Source organism: Alosa pseudoharengus, unplaced genomic scaffold, assembly GCF_046254945.1.
Source record: "Alosa pseudoharengus isolate Yale_2024_CS ecotype anadromous, Long Island Sound unplaced genomic scaffold, YU_APseudo_1.1 YU_APseudo_1.1_scf_3, whole genome shotgun sequence".
In the NCBI taxonomy this organism is placed as follows: domain Eukaryota; kingdom Metazoa; phylum Chordata; class Actinopteri; order Clupeiformes; family Clupeidae; genus Alosa; species Alosa pseudoharengus.
In genome coordinates, this window is record NW_027468718.1 from 9798020 (window position 1) to 9810718 (window position 12699).

General features: G+C 42.6%; 1 non-coding gene across 1 annotated transcript; it reads left to right on the forward strand.

Moving 5' to 3' along the window:
• Window positions 1–12500: 12500 nt before the first annotated feature.
• Window positions 12501–12577, forward strand: trnaf-gaa (transfer RNA phenylalanine (anticodon GAA)). The gene has a single exon. It is a non-coding gene; the product is annotated as a tRNA-Phe (tRNA).
• The last annotated feature ends 122 nt before the right edge of the window (window positions 12578–12699 follow it).

Here is a 12699-nt window from a genome sequence, read left to right on the forward strand (position 1 = left end):
CTGATGTAAATTTGAAACGGTGTAGCAATAGCCAGTTATGCTACGTTTACACAAGGATATGGAAATAAAAACGTATTGCCTATCAGTTTAGCATGTAATAGCCATTTGCATTGTCTGTGAACATCTTGAGAATGTTATTGTAAAAGCTTCAGAGACTGTTTCAGTGGCTGCATTGCTACAGTATTATTGGAATAGTTGGCAAAATCTGCCCAGTTATCTTCTATGTTACTAAGTAAAGTTCTAAATTACGATTCATGCCTGCAAGTATTTCACCTTCATACAGTTACCATAATACGTTTGTAATTTATTTCAGGATTCCTCTACCTCATCTGATTTTACACCCTCAACCAGCGCAGGGGCCAAAAAGCAGAGGGGGGAAGGGAAGCAGAAAAGGGAGAAGGGAGGACATTGACCCTGACAGTCAGAGACTCCAAAATCTGCAGGAGAGGAGAAACACAGAAATCCAGACCCAGATCCAGTTGCTGGGAGCGCAAGAAAAAGACCATATCCTCCAAAAGGTCATGTTGAGGCTCCCAGGACTGATGTTTGATGTGCTGGCCTTGCATGAAGACAGAGAGAGGCCAAGAGTACCTGATGGGGGTGGACTACACTGGTGTACCTGTACCAACTGCCGGGAAATGGACTCTGACCTGGAGAGGCTCTGCTGCCGCCAGGCCCCACAGAACTGCATTAGTAGGCTGGCCTACATGCAGTACTACATCCTGGATGAGGGTGTTCTGAGGCTAGCCCGGGCTGCTTGGAATGACATTTTTGCAGTTGATGATGCACAGGAGCCCGCGGTTGAACAAAGACAATACAGACACACAGCCTAACGGCAATTTGTGCTATGGCAGCATGGTCGCCTTGGAGTTGGGAACAGAGTGGTGATTCCCAGCTGCTGTGTCTGGAGGATCAGGGAGACTTTTCCTGACCCAAGGGGTCAGTATACTGGTTTCAGGGTGCGCCGACTCATGTGAATGAGTATTGTAAATAATTTTCATTATGGTGTGATGTTATTTGTTATACTTCTAGTTTGCTTATTTTTTGAAAAATAAACAGAAAACACAGTGAGGATTTTTTTTTTATTTGCATACATAACTATTTACATAATACAGACACACACCCACCCCCCATCCCACCCACACACGCACACTCAGCGCTCACTGTGGGGGACACTCTCCCCACGCGTAACATGAGTTCGAACCAGTTCTGCGGTGGATGGTTGCGGTGTAGCGGCCAGCAAACCCAAGCGCCTAGGGTCATCGAGCCAGAGAGTCTGTCTCCTTGGAAGACCAGCTCCACTTCTCAGTCGGTGCGGAACAATGGCCCTCTGCAGGTCCGTAATGTAGCCATAGTTCTTCTTCTCCTTCAGGCCATACACACTCCAGCATTTCGATTTCTTATTGTAGTAGCGCCTGTACCTGCAAAGGAGACACAGTTTGTACTATTGTCTTTGCAAATCTGACTATTAGGCATAAATGGTTTTCTATGGGAAAGCATTTAACACTTAGACTAAACACTTACATCTTTTGACCTTGTCTGTTGCGCGCGGGAAGGCGATGATTATGACTGTTGTAGTCGATCGCCGCCAGCAGGGTCCGTGTGCGGTACACTGCTGGACTGTAGGCAAACCGCTTTCCAGCGTACATCAGGATGTGATTCTGGAAATTCTCCAGATCCGCCGTAGTCCGGTAGGATGTGAGAAACAAACCAACTTGCTCTTTACCAGTTTCAGTAAGTGAAAGGATCACAGTCTATGGGAACCCCGTTTCATTTAGATAGCTTCTGTGCCAAGCTGAGAGGCCAGCCAAGCAACCAGTACAGACATCAAGATTGGCATGTGTAAGACACTGCTTTACATACACAGTATAATTCCAAGAATTTATTTATTGTAATAGTCTTGGACAAGAATAAACTTACCTGAAGGTAATGAAATTCCCCACATCCTTCAACCACCGCTTGTCCAATACAATGGCTGTGAGAGCCTGGTGAGCTGCTGAACCTGTAACAATTCATATTGTGAATAGGCTGATGGTACATGCATATTCAGACACATTACATGACAATCACAATACAATTACCTTGTTTTATCCAAGGTTTCTCCTGGGTTCTGTCTCCTAGAGGTTCATGCTCACAGCATCCCGTTGACCATGTGTGCTGGTTGCGGACATGATGCAGGAGTGCATGCCACTTCAGCTAAAAAAAACTTTAAAAAAAACACACACACACATACCATGTCATCTCTCCCACCTTTTTCACACCCCAAAACATTGGTTGTGTTTACAATTTTGCAATTCACATAAACCTACCTTGAACTGTTCCTCAGAAGAGGCTTGCTTGGCACAATACCAGAAGTGGTTTACAATGTCCTTTATCCAAGGCAGGAGGTCTGACTGGTCCCTCACTGTACCAGCCTGAAAAAAAGATGTACATGTTACATAGCCACAGCATGAACAGCTTCAACTATCCAATGAGGGTGTGAAAAAATGGCATACCCGTCGGATCTTCTTCCCCAAATTCTTGGCTGCATGCCAAATATCGAGGGAATGCTTCAGACCCTGTGCCTTGTATTTGCCACGTTCAGGATCTAAGAAATAGTAGTCATTACAATCAGACATACCAACATGAACAACAGGAATCTAAAGACCACATTTGTCAAAACCACACATTGTCCTTACTGAGCAATGCTGAGATTTGAGGATGTGCGTCGGTGACCACCTCGGTAACATGGATCTCTGGAAGAAGTGCATCCATTGTCCTAATGAAGCACTCCTTCTCCATGATCACCGAATTTCTGTTCGTCTCCCGCTTGTCGACAGAGACAATATGCACAATGTCACGAGAGTCTTGCTCTATAGTCGTGTACGTGCAATATTGTGCACAGTGGCCTGTAGAATGAGAAGAAAGTTTATCGTGTGTGAACTATATGCACCATAACAAACTATGTCACATGAGCATGTGCCCCCCCCCCCCACACACACACACACAAACACACACACACACACACACACAATACCTGGAGAATCCATTCTGCCATCACCTAAGGAGTAAACAAAACAAAAAAAAACAATGTTACAAAGGTTAGTGTTATTGACTTTCACAGCAAGTCAAAGGCATGTCGCTGTAATCAAAGATGAAGTAAGGAGTCTCACCTAGGACAACAACTTCATCCTTCTCCTTCAAACGGGTTAGAACATCAGCTCTAATCTTTTTCCAGAACTGTTCAACTGGTTCAATGCAATAGGCGTCTTGAATCTTGAAAAAGGTAGGCTCAGCCACCATCCCCATTTGCATGAACTTGAACAGAAAGGCAATCTTCCTGTAATTGTTCCCGGAGAGCAGTATGTTGATGCCCAGCATGAAATCACCTCCCTGCATGCCGTACTTCAACAAGGGCTGCGAATTCCACCGCCACAAAGGGTGTCCAAAGGGACATAGCTGTATTAGTGGAGGGGTAAACAAAAAAATACCCCAGAATGAGTGACCATCATAAATAAAGACAGGATGTCAAATATTGGTTAGACTTACTACGACAAGTTGTTTAACCTGACAAATTCTCTGAAAACAGCATTCCATAACAGTTTGGTGCTGCCAGTAATGGCCCAAGCGTTCACACCTTCATAAGCCAAAACCAGCTTCTTTTCAGACAGCCCCCCTCCCCCAAGTAGGGTCATTGTGTTGTTCCAACACTAGTCTCAACCACATTTGCCAATACCATTGTGTAGATAATGGGAGATTACTGACAAAGTGAAAAACTTTCCATATGAAGACAACAAATTCTTGCTAATTGCAGTTTGACAAAGCATTACACACTTCACACAGTAGTAGAACATAACTGCCAAATGGAGCTGGGGGATGTTCTTTCCAGATTATAGTGTACCTAATTAGAGAAGTTACAAGACTTACCCATTCCAAGATGACGCCAGTTCCCCTAGGTTTCAGGGTCACCTGAAATGGTGGTCCTGCAGCGCATGCTGTCCCTGTAACCTTGTTGAAGTTGCTGCACCTCTGTATAGGCAACTGGAGGTAGGTGGCCAGCGTCTTTAGGTTTTCATTATAAACAATACTGGCACTCTTGCCAACCAGGTCATCTTCACAATCAACCTTGTGTGAGTCTGGAATATCGCTCACATCATCTTCTGGGGCAGTAGGCATCGCAACATCAAGCACGGCCTCATCCAGGCTGATCTTGTGCAGCTGTTCAATGTCAGCTGCACCTCCAGGACTGCAGATAGATAAAAAAACAAACATGGATTCCTGGACTAGTTAGTAACTACCATCACTGTAACTACTGTTCTCGCTCTAAATGCAATACACAACATACCGTATCTGAAGAAAAGGGATATCATCTTCCTCAGAACTGTCCCCATCTTCACAGAACCTTGGGTTAGTCCACCGCTCATCCATGTCAATGCTGCACATATGATCAGATAGATAGTTAGCCAGATAGCCAGACTTGAACATTCATGAAATAGAGAGAAAATAGAAAGAAAAAAAAATCATGAGCAAGTCTTACGTGCTATTTCTCAAATCGTTCCTTGCTTCTTCATCTGGAGAGTCACACTCCTCCTCTGCAATACTCATAGAGTGCATGCTGCAAGTAGTAGAAATAAACGATTGAAAAAGAATGTTCAGTCAACCAGTACAGTCTACAAACCATCGTGTCATTGTATGAGGCAGACCCACCTGGCTTCTAACACACCCACTTCTTGTGTGTCCAGCGGTTGTACATCTTGGACTGTGAAGTCATCCCTAAACAACAAAAGAAAATTGATTATGAGCAAAAATCGTAAAGATCTGCAAAGGAGACTGAAAAACGATAGTTCTAGTCCTGAAAAAAATACGCTACCTATGGTCAGACTCCTCAGTAACGCTAGACACCGGCAGCTGTGGTGGTTGTTTGTGTGTGGCTTTGCTAGGTGTCGATGTTACTTGCCGTGTTCGGTAGCTGAGGGAAAAAAGAGATAAAGTCGGCATGTTTAGTATCTGTAAACCTCACAACACTAACGTGCATGACATGCTTGCACACTCACATTTTCACTCCGAGAAGTCGCAAACATAAGTTTCCCAGTCAAATATCCTCCATCGCCAAAAATCAACTCACAACCTCACTAACGCTAGCATGCTAGCAATCATAAACACTAAACATAAACTAAGAATGAACAACTTTGGGAACGACAGAACATTTGGGGTGATTTTGGCAGTTATTGTTATCCTTCACGGCATTCAACTCAGAACAGCAGCGGCAGAAAAACGCCTTATAAACACAAACTTACGTGCTTAGCGATAGTTAGCAAAATAGCTAACGCCTTAGCTAACATTGAGCCAGTCGATATATAAAACAATCTACAATGTAACGTTATTGTACACAGATCTATGCACACCGTTGGTGAAAAAATGATTATTACTTACAAGTCCAGCAGCAACAAAGCCAAGTCACCATCAGTACTGCATCTTGTAGCCTCCTTCAGCTCTCGCCAACGAGTGTAAGCTGGTCCAATATTCACTCTAGTTCGAGCTCTTTCTCTATCATGCTCCCGTTTTCTTTTTTTCGCCTCCTCCGACAAACCCTTCCTTTTCCTTGCAGGCTCCGTCATGATGATAATTGAAAAGCTACCTGGCTGCTAGGTATCTTCCATTTATATGTACCTGCCGAGTATGCTCCACCCAGAGCCTTGCAGGATGCTCCACCTATCGGCTTTTGTAACGCTTGCCGTAAAGCAGGTCACATTTGTAGTCTCATTCGGACTACAAAACGCTACCCGACGACCCAAACTTACATAGTGCGGTTATAGCCGATAGAGGGCCGCAGAGCGAATGCGGAAGTGCCGTTTCACCCTGTTATGAGTTGATGAACCACTGAAACGAGTATGGAAACATTATTTTAAGGTACAAAAAACTCTTTGGTGTTGCTTTAAAGATTCAATCACAGCTATGAAAAGAAATAGCGCACCTACTCATACACCGGTCAGAGCTTTAGAACAGATAGATGCGGTATCAGAATCCCCAGGTTTTTCAACACCACAAATAGATGCATCTGTATGGCTTCAATTTTAGAAATCTTGTAATGATTACTATGCTATGCTTATGTCTGCTGTTTACAAAGGCTGTGATGATTGTAAATGTAATGTTTTTCTTTTTTCTTCTGTTTCTTTTCCTGCGATTTTCTTATTTTTATATTGGTTTATGATATTGTGTGACATTTGATACATGTATGACCCATGATATGTATATACCATTTCTCGGTCTTTCAATAATAATAAAAAAAAAACATAACTCTGAAATATCATTTGACTTGTTTATTTATTATGACACCATTTCAACACTTTTTTAGATACATGTCATTGGGTTGAGCATGCTGCACACATGTGAATATATTACATATACATTTACATGGTTGTAATTTTTTCACAAATAATGAAACCATATTATCATTTCTATCTAAATTTTCAGAATATTTAAGTAACACATCTTCATAGCATAAACCCCTCATATAGAAAGAAAACACAATGTTGACCGCATGTGATAGACGTAAAGTCTTGCACTTGCTGATTTGAATACAACAGTCGATTACCCATGTTCTTCAAAAATGTGTAAATGTGTGGAGGAAATATGTCACTGTCTGGACTATTCCCGAAGCTGTCGAAAAAACACACATCACCTTCAGCAGTTATGTATGTAGCTAACCAGTGTTCACCAGGTTGGTCTGAATTATGCGTATTAATTATCACAGATGTTGGTAAGTGATACACGGGTGTTTGAGGTAACTGATCACAAGCAAACACCCCTTGAAAATATGCATTTTTGGATATATTATCCATAATAGCCGATAATTCAACAGTGTTCATGATCTTTCAGTAGTAGTCCATCAAAATCTGTCTTCGATTAGACACCTCGATTATACTGTCAAATACGGCATACACAATCAAATTTATAGTATTCGTCAGCGGTTGTCTGAACCGAACTTCCAATCGGATATTGCCTGACTTTATTAATGACAGATGCTGCCCACACTCCTCGTCAGGGGTTAAGTTAAATGCGAACATACTGTATCCTGCTAAGAAGTCTTGTCGGTTTATGACCAATGCTTTGTTTTTCAGGTGTCTTCCAGTGGATAACACCAATTGGTAAAACTCACGTACGGCTGATGCTTCATTAAATTTTGGTTGTAGCGGCTTAGACGGGTATTGCTGTCCATCTACATAAACGGCTAGGAATTCCAGATCATAATGTTTAAACGCATAAGGGTTTTTAGTGTAAGATCCAGTATAGGCATCATTATCGACCATGGCTAATATGATGGATTTTGGTAATGGCCCCAGAAATAGGTTTTCCTGATTAGCCACCCGCGTACCAGCTGGTATTGAGAAATTTTTTAGACATACTCTATCGATAGGGTATTTAGCAGTGGCAGACTGCAATGCTTGTGCATGACCCAGTCTCACAGCCGGAGATACAGAAACTTTCTTCACAAAAAGACTTGCTGAAAGAATGCAGATTTTGTATGCTACAGCATCGCTACGCATTAGACAAAATTCATCCTTTGCTCTAGTTAATCTTATTTTGATATCAACCCCGTTTAACATCAATTTTTCTTGAAAAAATATGTCACTATGGATCGGTGCTAACAATTCCACAACATTGCTCTGTTCAGAAAATGCGGCCCTCTTTGTGAGACCTTCGTTAGCCCCTGCAGGATTCCCATCATCCATATGGCCAGCTGTGTCCCGCCGAGAAAATTGTCTCCAGGGCCTCACGGTCATAATTCAATAGACAATCTATAATACACCGGTATGGATATGTGTTTGAGCTCTGTGATATGAGACGATCCCCCAGTGTCACGTCGACCTGCGAGAAAATTGAGCCGCCAGGATAGTTTATCATTCCCACAGGCGCCCCCGGTGGTATGTCCGCCCCATTGGGTAAGGTGATTTTTACCCTTGTATATAAGAATGAATTATTCAAATCAATATAGTCATCGCCATGCCCCGCGATGAAGTATTCCAAAGGTCCAGTTTCTGACAGAGCCGATATGGGGGGTATCTCAACATAGGTGTTTTTCTCTATAGCCGTTTGAGTCATAGGCACTGTAAAAATATCCAACTCAGATTTGACACACTCCGCCGACATCCCGTGTATCAGAGCCATGGTTAGAATATGGATTTACGCCTCTTTTTAGCAGGTCTACCACCCCGTTGTTTACTCGGCGCCTTCCTTTTCGACACTGATCTTTTCTTAGACTTAACATTGTTTTTCTTTGTGTATCTTCCTGTTCGCACACCCGGAGGACGTTTCATGTTTCGACGCTGCATCACTAACACCCCCGATCCCTCTTGACCGTTGTGGGGTTGCATGACATTGCTCACAACATCGCTGACGATATTTTTAGCAGCAGCTTTTAAATGCGGTTTAGCGATGCCTATACCTCTACGTAATAGAGGCATAGCCATTCTGTACAGACCTTTTAGGAGCGATCCCAAGCCGAATCCTCCATACATAACAGGCCCCCCGGCGAAACCATCAATATGTCCACCCGCCTGGTTTTGATAATATGCTACATAACGATGTGGGTCCGCGTAGGGATTAAATTGTTTCATTTTTAAATTGTTGGAATTTGTTTTACAGGTCTGAAATGGAGTTTTGTAATCACTTTGCCGTACTTGAATGCCACGTTGTGATTCTGATCACTTTTCACCTCTATGGTAATGTCGTCAATGTGTGATTTAGACACACGTGCGTAGTGTGGTTTGTCGTAGCCGATTGTGACTATATTTTTTGTTTCCCCCGTTATTTCTACACATCGTAGGAGGGATACATAATAGTCACCTACAACTTGGTGGTCTATAATGTCTGTATAGACAAACAACGCATATTCACCGCCATACAAATCAGCAATGTGGGGGGCGTATCTACCGACGCTTCCGGGAGGTACCACAAATGGAACCATTTCTTCAAAACCTAGAATCCTGGCTAGCTTCCCTCGGAATGTTAACGAAACACCACTTTTGGATGATGTCACACGGACTTTGTGAAGTAGTTCATCATAGGTAAATTGTATATGGGACCCGATTCTATTGATTTCTTCTATGATATCAGCAATGCTATTGTAGAAAGCTTCACGAAGTTCACCAACAATAAGGATGTTAGTAGTTGTATCGGTAATTGTAAATTTTGAATGTTTTTTCTGAAATGGAACCCATGTTTTGGGATACATAAACTCGATTAAAGTAACCTCCCAGGCCCCCCTTAGTGTTAGTGTTTTTGCCAGTTTAGTTCTGTAGCTGGATATTCTATTGTCGAGGTAGATATCACGACACGCATTGCTTGGTAAAGTCACATAAAAACCTTCGTCCTCCATGATGTCGCTGGTGTGAATAAGGATACGTAAGTTGCGCTGTGATTTAAAAAGCATTTTTTAAGCATCAACGACATCTTTTGCGGGGACCCATGAGTTAAATTTTGATGGCCAACCTAACCATTTCACCAATACCATACGCGTCCTACCCACTCTTTTTCTTTCCAAAATCTTTTCCACTTTGAACGCCTTATCCCTGTTTATGAGAATTTTTTGCAACTCCTCTTCATAAAAGGTCCCTTCTAACATGTCTCCATCATAGTCTTTCAACCTATAAACAGGAGGGTTTCGATGTACACACTCCGCTATGGTGAAAAACTCCCGTGTGTAGTTTTCCTCATAACCCTTTGTGAATGCGCCTCTGACCTTAGATACCCTAACAAGATCTCCTATTTTGAATTTGAACACAGATTTTTTGGCAGCAGTAGTCTTGCCACCATACAGGTTTTTAAACACAACGTTTTCATTTTCTTTTGTCACATCCACAGGTCTCATCTTGATACTACGATGATAGGTGTTATTATAAGACGAAGGTAAGATGTCACAGTAGCGTTTAGAGTTGGCAGCTGTCAGATAACGCCACATTCTTGATTTAATAGTTCTGTTGAATCGTTCCACAACACAGGCTTTTAATTCACTCCCCGTGGCAAAATGATGGATGTTGTTTCTACTCATTATTCTCTGAAAATGGTGATTAAAAAATTCCTTCCCGCGGTCTGTCTGCAACTTTTCGGGTATACGACCCTCTTCTATGATTGATTCAAAAGCCGCTGCTACCTCCCGCCCTGTTTTGCTTTTCAAAATACGCACCCAGGCATATTTGCACTTACACTTGAAGGTGTGTAGTAGGTTGTATTTAGAAGATCCTCCATGTTGCACCCCACACAAGTAATGACGGACCATGACATGCGTTCACAATCTTTTATTAGTCAAACAGAATCACATATCCATCAACGGTAGTGAATCAAGGTAGTTTAAAAATTTAACACACGCATCAAAGTTCTTAACAAGTAGGAAATCCACTAAGCTATTCACAACCGCATAGACATCTACAGCTTCATTTCTATGTTGTTTAATGATACAGATATCAGTCACATATGTATAGAGCGCTATGATGTGGCCTATTTTGAATGTATTCTCTAGACTGACAGCCATACATTTTACAATTTCACACACAGAGACCTGAAATGAATCTGAGGTGTTGTACCCCCAGTGTAGGACGTGTGACCAGTCATGGCCGTATGTGCGAGCCAAAAACATCTGTTTCTTGATGGCCCTCAGACGATGGTAAGGCACAACAAAATCAGTGGTGTAACATGTAGATTCCTCTGCTATGACATTACACAGTAAGGCTGATAGCTCATGTTTCACACGCTCTTTTGGCCTGCTGGATCCACAGCAGCGATTCCCCATTACTACTTTTTGTCCCAATATGAGAGAGTTTCAAGAATAATGTCTGAATCACGCTCCTGAATGTTCTTCTCCTTGAAATCGTGTAAATAGCCACAAATGTATGGTTCTCCTGTTAATTCATAGACAATAGCTTCTACAGACCCCCAGATTTTTTGAGGATGTGCCCGGTATCCGTAATGTTCCAAAAGATGATTCAGGCTTTGTAGTAGTGCAGGCTTGTAAAGGCGTTCTTTTATACTCCCAAGATGTGACTGAAAGTAGTACGCATCCGGTTCAAAGAGGCAGGAATGCTGAATCTGGCTGGGGTGGTTTACAAGGCATCCAAAACAATCCTCCTGTAGTTTCTGGCCAATGATGTGTTGTAGAATAGCACACACACCGGCCTTGACAAGTCCAAGTGGTAGTTCCGCCAAGCAGCCGACCACGTCTTCTCCGCTAGCTTTAGAGGATTCACAGGTATCTGCTGGTGACACAATCATTAGTGTTTCATCATTTTCGCGCTCTTCTAAGTCGATCATCTCATCATGCCAAACATACGTTTCAGTCATCTCAACGCCTGTTGGTAGTAACACAAGTAGTAGTGTATGTAGTAGTGATAGTATGATGTCCACAATGTCTCTGAGAGTGTAGGACGCTATGTGTCACCACCTCTTTTCAAGTCTCATGAACGTGGGGGCGCTGATTCCGGAGCTGGTTCTTTACACTGGTTGGTCAGTTCCAGATCATCTTGGCGCTGCTGGAAAAGACACGCCTTGACGCCATGGCATCTTTCCAAATTAGCACTCCATTTGAACAATCTATCAACCTTTTTGAAAACATCACTTAGAACATGACGGTCTTTCCATAGATACTGCACTTTAGGTGTATCTGTGTATTTGCCCAAATCTTCATAATTATATATTCTGTATGCACCGCTAGACAGGCGAATGAAATCCTGTGGACAGCTGGCATAAATATGGTAAGACTTGGTACAGAACGGCCTGTTCCAGCCTGCACTGAAGGTGGTGTCCACAGCAGGATGTTCAAGATTGTTCCAAATATCCCTAAACATCACCCAATCTGCATCACAAAATGATATGTGCACCATGTCCTCTGAAAACACCAAATCCGGTGATGCCAAAGCGTATAGCTTCACACTGCGATCTTCCTTGTCGAAAACATAGCCTCCTATACGCCCATCGCTCAACAACCATTGGTATTCCATGGCATCATTAGGTTTACTCAGAAAATTAACAAAAGTTTCAGGTCTCCTCCTTTGTGGTGCATAAGTTATTTCAGGATTCGATAGCTTGGCGCTAACTGGCATGAGCGTAATCCGTCTCTTTGATTTTCCCGATTCAATCATATCAGCCATGGTAAGTTCTGTTCAAAATCACTGCTACCAATGTTAGCTATACAACCACCACAGCTTTTATAATCTCAACCTAGAGGCATGCCGGGGCAAAACACACCCACACAAAAGGGTTTATAGATGACCATGTGCCTGCATACAGACGTCACTACTCATAAACAGTTCTTTTACAATGTTATCAGCAATAGTGTACGTAGGTAGTAGGCAGACCCCCCACATGAAAGGGGTCTCAAACAATACACTCAGAGACATGCCAGGACAAAACACCACCCCTACAATGTAAGGGGGGGGGGTTCATAGACTATCATTTTGGTCACCTAAGGGACACCATGAATTCACTTATAAAGGTTACATTACATTGCATTGCATTAAAGCCTGGCAGCCGAAATAGCTCAGTTGGGAGAGCGTTAGATTGAAGATCTAACTTCGAATCCCTGGTTCGATCCCGGGTTTCGGCAGCTCTATTTCTTTTTTGGGGGACAGCTGTGGCCTACTGGTTAGCACTTGTAACTTATAGCTAACACATTTTTCAACCAAAACCACTAACAACATGCTAAACACAAGTTATAGGCTATGCTAG